General features: G+C 41.7%; 1 protein-coding gene and 1 long non-coding RNA gene across 4 annotated transcripts in view; both read left to right on the top strand.

Moving 5' to 3' along the window:
• The window catches only part of LOC135095006 (protein big brother-like), a 34254-nt gene extending 33910 nt beyond the window's left edge, over nucleotides 1-344 (top strand). For all 3 annotated transcript variants that reach the window (XM_063995601.1, XM_063995599.1, XM_063995600.1), the window contains exon 6: nucleotides 1-344. This exon is cut by the window's left edge and continues 188 nt beyond it. The gene's annotated coding sequence lies outside the window, so the exon portion shown is untranslated.
• An 8329-nt stretch (nucleotides 345-8673) lies between these two features.
• Nucleotides 8674-12500, top strand: part of LOC135095066 (uncharacterized) — a 101187-nt gene continuing 97360 nt past the window's right edge. Inside the window, exon 1 of the long non-coding RNA XR_010264045.1 lies at nucleotides 8674-8765. This is a non-coding gene — a long non-coding RNA (uncharacterized LOC135095066). The remainder of the gene's footprint in view (nucleotides 8766-12500) is intronic.

The raw sequence follows: 12500 nt of genomic DNA, 5'->3' as shown, positions 1-12500 counted from the left end.
AAGCAATATATTCTTGAACGACAACAACAACAACAACAACAATAAAAGATAAGAACAAAATTAAACAGATAAAAAGAAGATGATATAACAAATTGATAATCATAAGAAATAGACGAAAAAAAGGAAAAATGAAAGAAAGATCAAGAACAAGAGCGACAACAACAACAACAACAACAACAACAACAACAACAACAACAACAACATTAAGAAGAATGGGAAAAAAAATTAAATGAAAGAAAAAAGTTAAAAAAGAATAAAGTTACAAATAAAAAAAATGATGAAATGAGAGAGAGAGAGAGAGAGAGAGAGAGAGAGAGAGAGAGAGAGAGAGAGAGAGAGAGAGAGAGAGAGAGAGAGAATAATGAAACGAAAAGATAAATAGACAAACAAATAAACGAAACAAGAGAGCGAGAAAGATAACGAATACGAAAGTTGTTGACAAAATTGATAAAAAAAGAAGGAAATTGATAATAAAAGAGATAAAAGAAGTGATAAGAAGAAAACTGATAAAGATTGATAAGAAAACAAGAAAAATTGATGAAATTGATAAGAAAGAAAATTTATGAAAGAATTGAGATAGGAAATAAGAAAATTGATGAAAGTATTAATGAGAAAACTAGATGAAGGAAGAAAATTGATAAAAAATGAAAGTCAAAAAGAAAAAAAATAACATAAAATTAAAGAGAAGAAAGAAAAATAAGAAAAAAAGTTAGTTGATAAAAAAAAGTGATGAAGAATAATGAGAAAATTTTTATATATATTCTTAAATTCTCTCTTTTCCTTTAGATTTTTTTTTACTTCTTGTTTTATTTCTTTTTTTATTTCCATTTTTCTCTCTCTCTCTTTCTTTATTAATAAGATATAATTCGCTCTTATCCGTCCATTCCTTTTTTTTTCATTTATCATTTTTTTCTATTTCTTTCTTTTTCCTCATTAAAAAAAACTATTCTATTTTCTCTCATATTCCCTTTCTTTCTTCATTTTTCTTCATTTCTTCATTCATTTGTTATACGTACCTGTCTTTCTGTCTGTCAGTATGTCTGTCTGTCTCTCTGTATACCTGTCTATTTAGCTATCATATAGTTAATTAGCTGGATATCTGTCTGTCTGTCTATCTACCTGTCTATCTATCTATCTATCGATCTATCTATCTATCTATCGATCTATCTATCTGTCTATCTATCTATCTATTTATCTATCTGTTTACCTATGAGCCTATATTCGATTTCTCTCTCTCTCTCTCTCTCTCTCTCTCTCTCTCTCTCTCTCTCTCTCTCTCTCTCTCTCCTCATATTTATCTACCTAGCGTTGTGTTTATCTTTCTGAGAGAAATAAGATTTAGGTCCGTAGGTAGAGAGAGAGAGAGAGAGAGAGAGAGAGAGAGAGAGAGAGAGAGAGAGAGAGAGAGAGAGAGAGAGAGAGAGAGAGTAATAATTAATGTTGTTGTTGTTTTCCTCGCAGGTAAAGTAGTTCCTCAATTATTATTATTATTATTATTATTATTATTATTATTATTATTATTATTATTATTATTATTATTATTATTATTATTATTATCATTATTATTATTGTGATTGTTATTATTCATCTTTAGGAAACCACAATGTACATTATTATTATTATTATTATTATTATTATTATTATTATTATTATTATTATTATTATTATTATTATTATTATTATTGTTATTATTATACCAATATTATTTTTTACAAGTGGCTTAAAAAAACATGATGTAATCCTAAGTAACTCAAGAAATTACAGCATTTAAGTAATTTTCCAAGCAATTTCACTTTACTAATAAAAAAGCAATTACTTTTAACCCAACAAACTAAACCTAAAACGAAAAAAATGATGAGTAACGAAGACTATTATTATTATTATTATTATTATTATTATTATTATTATTATTATTATTATTATCATCATCATTATTATCATTTCCTAGTATTAAGGTCAATTAGTAAATAACCTAACACGCTTTTCTTAACTCCTTTTTTTTTACCTTTCTAATTTGGTGCCCGTTTTCTTTGATAGCCGCGTCTCCGTTTTCTCACTGCTTTTATTAAGGGTCACTATTCCATTGCTAGTTAACTCGTGCTAAGTAAGACAGATTTATTGCCATACGTAATTCTAATCGCCTTTGTTTATCGCTAGCGTCATTTGTTTAGTGACGTCACGTTATGGAGTCTATCATTATTAATCTTATTGTTTATTCACTTATCTCTGCCTATTTATCTATGTATTTATCGCTTTTTTTATTTTTTTTTACTTCTCTCTCTTCCTTTTTATCATTTTTATCTATTTATCTTTACATTTTCCGCTTCTTTCTTTGGTTCTAAGCTTTATTCTTTTTTGTTTTTGTTTTTTTCCTTCTTTCTTTCGTATTTATTGTCGCTTTTTCTCATTTGATAATTCTCCTTTCGCTGGTTCTTTTATACTTTTTTTTCATTCTATTCACTCTTTGCTGTTTTCTTCTTCTTCTTCTTCTTCTTCTTCTTCTTCTTCTTCTTCTTCTTCTTCTTCTTCTTCTTCTTCTGCTTCCTCTTTTCGTTTTCTTTTTTTCCGTTTTCTCTCATGTTCATAGTGCTCTTCTTATTCTTGTTGATCTCTCTCTCTCTCTCTCTCTCTCTCTCTCTCTCTCTCTCTCTCTCTCTCTCTCTCTCTCTCTCTCTCTCTCTCTCTCTCTCTTTGTACAGTCTCTTTGTATATTTGTAAATGGTTCTGTAAAATATATAAAAAAATGATGTCTGTTTTTTATTTACCTGAGAGAGAGAGAGAGAGAGAGAGAGAGAGAGAGAGAGAGAGAGAGAGAGAGAGAGAGAGAGAGAGAGAGAGAGAGCTATATCTTAAGAGACAGATATGTACACAGACAGACAGACAGACAGACAGACAGATAATGACGGTATTTCTTACAGACAAAAAGAAAAAAAAATGAAAATGGAAGAAAAAAGAAAAGAAAAAGGGAAATTATGAATAACAAAATTGCAAGGTAAAGGAAATAATGAAGATAGATAATGATAATGACTTCCACACCAAAAACAAAAACAAAAAAAAAAAAATGAAGATAAACAAACTTTAAAAATAAAATTCATGTTTGTTTAAAGAAAAAAAATCAAAGAAAATAAAAAGGAAAGGAAAAGGAAAAAAAAAAAAAAGAAAAGAAAGCGGTGTTAATGATGGGAAAAAAAGAATGAGAGAAAATTAAAGAATAGATAAGGAAAACGCGGCAAGTAGAAAATACAGATAGTAGTAGTAGTAGTAGTATAACAAAAATAACAATAACAAAATTACCTCTCTCTCTCTCTCTCTCTCTCTCTCTCTCTCTCTCTCTCTCTCTCTCTCTCTCTCTCTCTCTCTGTCACTCACATTTCTCGCCATGTTTTATTCATCGGCACATTTATGCATTTACGCAGTGAGGTGTTTATTTATTGCCACGTTACGACTCATAATGACAGGTCGGTTTCGGCGACGCTCACTGATTCGGCGCCGCTCGCTTGCCAGCTGTGAAAAGTGCGCGCATACACACACCCACATACACACAGACAGACGGATCTGCGCATATGTGTTTGTCTGTCTGTATGTATGTATGCTGGTCCTCTCCCGCCTATTACAACACTATCCTGGCCCGAACGAGTCTTAATAGTCAGCTAATCACTCCATGAGCACGAATAGCCATAATTGGGGCGGCCAGAGGGAAGGAGAGAGGGAGAGGGAACAACAGCTGACTCCACCTTTGTTTTGAACCATGAGCGGAAAATCACTCGTCGGCAACTCACACGCGCCGCCACTTGAACCGGCCTTGCAAAAACTAACTTTACTCCTTATTTTAAACGAAAATAATATCCTCATGGCGATCATATTACCCTGATGGGCTGCGTAATTATCCCTCTCATCATCTGAGCGGATAAGAACAAGGTGGAGTGCGTGTGTGGGTGGTTAAAAGTGGAAATCATCAGGTAAGTGAGTTGTGATCCCGTTGAAATGTCCAGTCGATCTACGTCATGTAAACAATAGTAGTGTGTTTCTGTAGAGGCTACTTCCCGCTCTATTTACAGCTCCCGGTGGCCTTTGTGAGGGAATATTGATCCGGACAAATAATAGGTAAGTGTCCAGAGAACCATACTTGTGCCGAAAGGTCTGTGAGAGGGAGAGGGAGAGCGAAGGAGGGGGAGAGGGAGAGGGAGGGGAGTGAGTGGTTGTGTTGACTTGAAGAGGTTGGATGACTTGTAGTATGGAAAGTGATCCATTATTATAGCTCTTATTATGGTCTCTCTCTCTCTCTCTCTCTCTCCCCTCTCTCTCTCTCTCTCTCTCTCTCTCTCTCTCTCTCTCTCTCTCTCTCTCTCTCTCTCTCTGAAGACTTTTTTCGTTCTTTATTTTTGATAATTCAATTTGTGGACTTGTTAACTATTTTATTATTTTCCTTCTTCCTTCCTTTCCTCCTTCGATACACACACACACACACACACACACACACAGAGAGAGAGAGAGAGAGAGAGAGAGAGAGAGAGAGAGAGAGAGAGAGAGAGAGAGAGAGAGAGAGACTCGCACTTGTGATTCATAAACGTTACTGAGCCTCATAAATCTTACTGAACCACGCCATCACCTTAATGCCAGTTAGGATGACAGTGTGGCATTGTGGAGCAGCCTGCCTTGATGCTATCGCCCGCACACTGGCAGGGGAGGAGGAAGAGATAAGAAGATAGGAGCCTCGATAACGTGTGTGAGGCGTGAAGAGACGAGAGGGAAACAATGGGAGGTGATAAGAAATTAAATACAAATAGTAAGTGACAGATAAGCAGTAATAATTCGTCTGTTTATCTCATTTTCCCTTGTTTTCTCTCACCACATGTACGCAAACGAGAGCAGAGATGAGGGAGGTGATAGGAGATAAACTAACAAACATAGATAGCAAATGGCAAATAAACAGTAATTATTGACATGTTTATCCTTCTCTCTCTCTCTCTCTCTCTCTCTCTCACCAAACACAGAGACACAAAGGAAAACAAGATGAAACAAGAGGTAAACAATGAGATAAACTAACAAACAGGCCGAGTGACGTAAACTCTAATGACTGACGTGTTTATTCATTTTTTTTTCATTTATTCTTTTCACTCCTCAAACACAGAGAAACAAAAGAAAACAAGAGGCAAACAGCATCAGGCGATAACACATCAACTAACAAGCACAAACAAGGTGACTGACAGATAAACACCCCCTTCCTGACCTTCCTATCCCTTTTTATCGCTTTTTCTCTCGCCCACACGCACACACACGCCCTGCCTCTCCCTCCCTGCTTCTCCCTCCCTGCCTCTCCCTCACGCTCTCTCCACGGGGCGCCCCAGCACAATAGGACACAGGACGACTTTCCGTAGGTCACAAATGAGAAAAGAAGGTCATGAAATGTTTACAAACACTACATCCATTGAAGCTGTACCCACCCTCACCAGACTCACCAGCCCCGTCCCCCCGCCCACCCAGCACCCCCACCCACCCTCACCCATTGTTCACCGCCCCCCCACCGCCTCATTATCCCCCGTCAGCCCGTTTTTTATATATTCGTTTCCTCGATTAGATCAGCGCAGTGACGGTAATGAGTGACTGGTGATGTGGTGACGCCTGGTGATGACTGTTACGCCTCCTGACTCGTGCCTCTATCGGGGGTGACGAACTGGGGTGTGGCGGGGTGATAGGGGGCGTGGTGTGGTGATGGTGGTGGTGGTGGTGTAAAAATAGTGATGGTTATAAAGATAGGTGTAGATTAAGTAGTGGTGGTAGTAGTTGTAGTGGTGGTAGTAGTAGTTGTAGTGGTAGTGGTAGTAGTAGTGGTGGTGGTGGTGCTGGTTGTAGTGGTAGTAGTAGTAGTAGTAGTAGTGGTGGTGGTGGTGAGAGGAGGAGAAGGAGGAGGAGGAGGAGGAGGAGGAGGAGAAGAAAAAGAAGAAGAAGAAGAGAAAAAAGATGATGATGATGAGGAAGAGAAGGAGGGGAAGGAGGAGGAGGAGGAGAGCAAGGAGAAGGAGGCGGAGATATGCCAGAGGTAGAGAAGGGATAGTAGGAGGAGGAGGAAGACGAAACGGAGGAGGAGGAGGAGGAGGAGGAGGAGGAGGAAGAGCAACAACAACAACAACAACAACAACAACAACGAAAAATAAAAAGAAAGAAAACATATTTATTTTCTTTATTTTATTTCCGTGCAAAACTTTTCTTCTTTTCCTTCAAGGTGGAGAAGAAGAAGAAGAGGAAGAGGAGGAGGAGGAGGAGGAGGAGGAGGAGGAGGAGGAGGAGGAGGAATGAAAGATATAACTTCCTAGCGTTAAGTTTACTAAAGCGTGAAAGAGATAATGAAGAGAGAGAGAGAGAGAGAGAGAGAGAGAGAGAGAGAGAGAGAGAGAGAGAGAGAGAGAGAGAGAGAGAGAGAGAGAGATGGTGATGATTATGATTATACTGATGGTGATAATGATGCACTTCTATATTTGCCTCCTCCTCCTCCTCCTCCTCCTCCTCCTCCTCCTCCTCCTCCTCCTCCTCCTCCACCTGGGTTTGTCCATTCGTTTTTCTCCCTCCTTTTCCTTTTTCCTCCTCCTCCTCCTCCTCCTCCTCCTCCTCCTCCTCCTCCTCCTCCTCCTCTTCCTCCTCCTCCTCCTCCTCCTCCTCTCCCTCCTCCTCCTCCTCTCCACAATTTTCTTAGATTATATATATTTTTTCCTCCACTTTTCCTCCATCCTATATTTTTCTCTTCAGTTAATCTCTCTCTCTCTCTCTCTCTCTCTCTCTCTCTCTCTCTCTCTCTCTCTCTCTCTCTCTCTCTCTCTCTCTCACTTTTGTATGCAAATTGGGAAGAAAATGAGGAAAGAATTAATGATGAATAGGAATGAAAGAAGTGATGGGGGGGAGGAAGGGTGAGGGGAAGAGGAGGAGGAGGAGGAGGAGGAGGAGGGGATACGTAATGGATAGCGAGGGGATAGTTGTAGTAGTAGTAGTAGTAGGAGGAGGAGGAGGAGGAGGAGGAGGAGAGAGAGAGAGAGAGAGAGAGAGAGAGAGAGAGAGAGAGAGAGAGAGAGAGAGAGAGAGAGAGAGAGAGGGAAGGAGGGGAAAGGTAAGGTAAATCTCTCTCTCTCTCTCTCTCTCTCTCTCTCTCTCTCTCTCTCTCTCTCTCTCTCTCTCTCTCTCTCTCGTATGTTTTAACGACGCTAATGATATTTCTCTCCCTCCTATCTGTATTCCTCCCCTTCTCCTCCTCTTCCTCCTCCTCTTCCCCTCCTCTTCTTTTCTCTCCACGGGAGGTCATTGGTACTTGGTCACATTCTCCCTCTCTCTCTCTCTCTCTCTCTCTCTCTCTCTCTCTCTCTCTCTCTCTCTCTCTCTCTCTCTCTCTCTCTCTCTCTCTCTCTCTCTGATCATTCATTGCACAAAACTTCACAATAAAAGTAAATTCATAACGTATTTTTTTTAGCCCCTCTTTCATAATTCGTCCCGTTTTCTTTCACTTTCATCGTCTGATTCGTAACGTCAATATCACCATTACGTAGGTAAGTCCCTTCATTTCCTTAACTTCCCATTGCACTTAACGAGGAAATAAAAGCGTGTTATGTATTAAAAAGCCACTTCACGTCGCTATTTTCGCGTGAATGTTGTAATATTAAAGCAAAAACTATGAAGTCTCATTCCAAGCAAATTCGTTTTCTCTCCGTCTCGGCTCCAGGAAGTAATAAAACTACTGACAAGACACTCCCTTTACTTACCATCTTCTCGGTGCTCCTAATGAAGAAATGAACATGCACCTCGCTTTTTAAACTCACATTACCTCACCGTTGCCACGTCAAAGGTTGTAATTCACGCGAGCATCGTAAATCACTCCTTGGAGGATATTCGGAAACACTGCGCGGCACCTCCACCACATTCAAAAGGTTCTATTAAAGTGACACGAGTTTTAAGAGTGGTTTTTTTTTTATGGTTTCAGTGACAGATGAACGAGGTTGCTACTCTAGAAAAACGGGATGATCACCTCTGTGGCCTTTGAAAATAGTCGTGGTGAGGGAGCAGAGCGTTTCAGAATACGAGTCTTCTTCTCTCTTAAGTGATTCCGCCCTCTCTGTCTCGGCTCCTGGTTGAGATGATTAGAATATGCCATTACACGACTTTCGCTTTATATACCACCTTCTGAGTGCCGTCTATGAATAGTTAATCATAGATTGTATATTCAAAATTCTTACCACATCCTCATTTCAGCGTAAAAGTTGTAATTCAGATGCTAATCTTAAATCAGTCTCAATCTCTCATAGCTGAAGGTTTCGTTTTCTTACGCTCTCGGTTCTAGTTTGAATGTAAGATGTACTATTACATGACTCTCACTTTATTCACCTCCTGCTCAGTGTAAATAATAAATAGATAAGCATGAAATTGCCCTTCAGCCTTCCATCACTCCCGTGTTTCCACGTAAAACTGGTAATATGAAAGTGAAAAGTGGTACCCATAAAACGTGGTAATGCATTACTGTCCCTCTATTTCAGATCTTTTCAGTGGATATATTAAATAAAAAAAACATATATTACGCATTTAAAGCACATACCTTCGTGTCATTTCCCATAAAAATAGCAATATTCAAGAGAAATATGAAAGCACTGTCACGGTTTGGTGTTCCGTTGGCAAGCGTGAAATCAGCATTCAGTTGGAAGAGTTTGTTTTGTATCGTGTGTGTTCCCCACGCATTTTGGTGTGTGTGCTGCCTGTGGTGCTATGTGGCGTGCCCTGCGGCTGCTGTGGTGAGTGTTCTAAACCTGGTCATCAGCTTAGGTCATGGGGAGGGTCAGGAAAGGTCAGCAAGGCGCGAAATTAAGTTGTGTTATGGTAGGCCTGGGTGTGCTAGGCTGGGGTGGGTTTGGTTAGGCTTGCCTCATATCAGGGGCTTCATCTTTTCTTTCCTTCTTATTGTTGTTTTTGTTGTTGTTGTTGTTGTTGTTGTTGTTGTTGTTGTTGTTGTTCATCTTTTTCCTCTTGCTACTACGCATACTTCTCGTCTTTTAGTTATTGTTTTCCTTCCTTCCTTCCTTCCTTCCTTCCTTCTTAAATTCTTTCCTTCCATCCTTCCTTCCTTACTCCTACTACTACTATTGCTGCTACTACTGCTACTACTACTACTACCACTACTACTACTAAAACAATTAATATTTTTGCACCATCACCACCACAAACACCACCACCACCACCTGCACACAATGGCACGAGGGACAAAACAAGGAGGCAATTTCATCTCGTTTTCTTTTTGCGTCACTGTCATGGGAAACTTGTACATATTAATTCGCCATGTATTTAAAAAGGTTGCATGCTGTGAACAAAGCAACCCCGCACACACACAATTATATAGAGAATTATTACACATTCTTCTCTCTGTCTCTCTCTCTCTCTCTCTCTCTCTCTCTCTCTCTCTCTCTCTCTCTCTCTCTCTCTCTCTCTCTCTCTCTCTCTCTCTCTCTCTCTCTCTCTCAAGGTGGCAATACTCATGATCTTCAGCCCACGCTCCTCTTCGTAATTACCTTCACATTCTGCTTCTTTGTGTGTGTGTGTGTGTGTGTCTGTGTGTGTGTGTGTGTGTGTGTATAATTTCGCGATTTATTTCTGTTTTGGTTGTTTTGTTTTGATATATTTATTTATTTATTTATTTTACTTGTTGTTATTGTTTTTTTTATTTTTGTTTGTTTGTTTCTGTTTAGTGTGTCTTTCTTTCCTTCTTTCTTTCTTAAAAAAAAAAATGTTTGCTTCGTTTTATTGTATTTTTTTTCTTCTTTCTTCATCTTTTTCTTTTATTGTCTTTCTTCTTTTCGTTTTATTCACCTCCAGCAGCTTCCTCGATCTTTATTTATTTTCTTTTCTTTTTTTTTCATTATCTCTTTGTCCTCTTGTTTTGTCTGTCGGGTCTCTCTCTCTCTCTCTCTCTCTCTCTCTCTCTCTCTCTCTCTCTCTCTCTCTCTCTCTCTCTCTCTCTCTCTCTCTCTCTCTCTCTCTCTCTCTCTCTCTCTCTCTCAACAAATAGAATATAAAAAAAATTGTACCGTGTGTGTGTGTGTGTGTGTGTGTGTGTGTGTGTGTGTGTGTGTGTGTGTGTGTGTGTGTGTGTGTGTGTGTGTGTGTGTTACCTGTCCCTAATTACTGTGTGAGGAGAGCCTGACTATCGGCGTGGGGGGGTGGGGGGAAGGGTAGCAGCGCACACCTTTCATTGTAGCTACAGGTAACTTATTTTATACCTGGCTTTTACGGGCCTGAGGTTTGTCTGTGTGTGTGTGTGTGTGTGTGTGTGTGTGTGTGTGTGTGTGTGTGTGTGTGTGTGTGTGTGTGTGTGTGTGTGTGTGTGTGTGTGTGTGTGTGTGTGTGTGTGTGTGTGTGTGTGTGTGTGTGTGTGTGTGTGTGTGTGTGTGTGAGAGAGAGAGAGAGAGAGAGAGAGAGAGAGAGAGAGAGAGAGAGAGAGAGAGAGAGAGAGAGAGAGAACAAAGACAAGAGGTGAGACAGAGAAGAGAATAAAAGACAGAGAAAAATAAAAGATGTGATGGAGAAGAGCCGTAATAAAACACATAAATAATAGAAATGTAAAAAGAAAGAGAGGGATACAGAACAACAAAACGAGAGTAAAAGATTATAAAAAAAGAAAAAGAGAGATAGCCCTCTCACACACACACACACACACACACACACACACACACACACACACTCACAGAGAGACAGAGGGCGGGGCGGGGTGGGCCGGCGCTGCCATTGAGCGGGCGGTAATGGCGGCCACTTATAGGCCCACACAGCCGCCGCCGCCACGCTGTCCTGAGAATCGATGGTGGACGAGGCGGGGAGGCAGAGGCCGTGGTGGAGGCCTGTGTGGCGGCGTAGTGGTGGTGTTTGGTGGTGTGGTGTGGTGTGGTGGTGGTGGTGGCGGCGAGGGCCGCGGCGCTGGTGGCGTGGGTGGGTGCCCGCCTGGCCCTCTGCGGCGCCGTGCCAACGTGTCCTCCTGCTGGCGTCCCTGTCGGGGCTTTGTGGGGCTGTCACGGGGCCCTGCACGACCCCCTGACGCCCATTGTTCCTGTGACGACCCGCCAGTGACCCGCCAAAGCAATTAGCCGGGAGTCAAAGGCGCCTGACAGGCCGAAGGAGCAGAGGGCCGGCCGTCGCCTTGTGCTGCCTGCAGGGCCCCGCGGGGGACTGGCTCCTCCCGGGGGCCGCGGCCTGGCGGGTGACGTGTCTGCCAGCGGGGCACAATGTATCATCCATCAGGTGTCACGCGGGGGCGGCGCCGCGCCTGCAGGAGCGCCATGTGGCGGCGTGGCACCGCCCGTCCACCTGTCGCCTGGCGCCCTCGGCACCCCTCGCACCCCACGCCCGCCACGCCCCGCCATGCACGCCCTCGCCCACACCCACCCACGTCCTCGCTGCAGCGCCGCCATCACTGCCACCAACACTACCACCACCACCACCACCACCACTGCTACCACCACCAAGACGACTTCGGCCCTCTCAGGCGTGGCCCTGCCTTGCCCTCCTCCTCCTCCTCCTCCACCTCCTCCCCTTCCTCCTCCTGTTTTTCCTCAGACGTAGCCTGCCTCTAGGGTAATGGTAGGTCCCTGGGGCCTTCCTCTTGGCACCTCCTTCCTTCCCAAGAGGAGGAGTAGAGGAGGAAGAAAAAGGAGGAGGAGGAGCAGGAGAAGGAGGAGGAACAATGACACATTAGAGTGATCGCCTCATCCTCCTGTGTGTGTGTGTGTGTGTGTGTGTGTGTGTGTGTGTGTGTGTGTGTGTGTGTGTGTGTGTGTGTGTGTGTGTGCCCAGCTGTCAATCACCAGGTCCTTCCTTCACTTTCCTTGATCAAGTCACCAGCTGTTCCTGTCTCCTTACCCCCCTTTCCCCTCCTACTTTTCTCCTCTGTCTCCTCTTCCTCCCTTTACTCTCCCCTTCCCTGTCCCTTACATTTTAGCTTCACAGACTCACCCCCAGCATGGAAGAAGAAGAAGAAAAAGAGAGAAAGAAAAATACACACTATCTTCTCTCAAATGATCTTTTCACACCTGTAATTAACTTACCTGAGACAGTTAGTGACAATTACTACCTCCTTAAAGTACGTAATTTGGGTGTAATTAGTGATCATCTGTTGCATAGGTAAAGTGCGCGACGGATTAAGTTACGTTAAGTTAGTTAGGTTAGGTTAGGTTAGGTTAGGTTTGGTTAGGTTAGGTTAGGTTTGGTTAGGTTAAGTTTGGTTAGGTTAGGTTAGGTTAAGTTAGGTTTGGTTAGGTTAGGTTTGGTTAGGTTAAGTTAAGTTTGGTTAGGTTAAGTTAGGTTAGGTTACGTTAGGTTAGGTTAGGTTTGGTTAGGTTAAGTTAGGTTAGGTTAAGTTAGGTTTGGTTAGGTTAGGTTTGGTTAGGTTAGGTTAAGTTTGGTTAGGTTAAGTTAGGTTAGGTTACGTTAGGTTAGTTAGGTTAGGTTAGGTTGCGGGAGGAGTAGAGAAAAGGGAAAAGAGGAAA

This window comes from Scylla paramamosain, chromosome 47, assembly GCF_035594125.1.
Source record: "Scylla paramamosain isolate STU-SP2022 chromosome 47, ASM3559412v1, whole genome shotgun sequence".
In the NCBI taxonomy this organism is placed as follows: Eukaryota; Metazoa; Arthropoda; class Malacostraca; order Decapoda; family Portunidae; genus Scylla; species Scylla paramamosain.
This window is presented reverse-complemented; position numbering and strand designations above follow the sequence as displayed.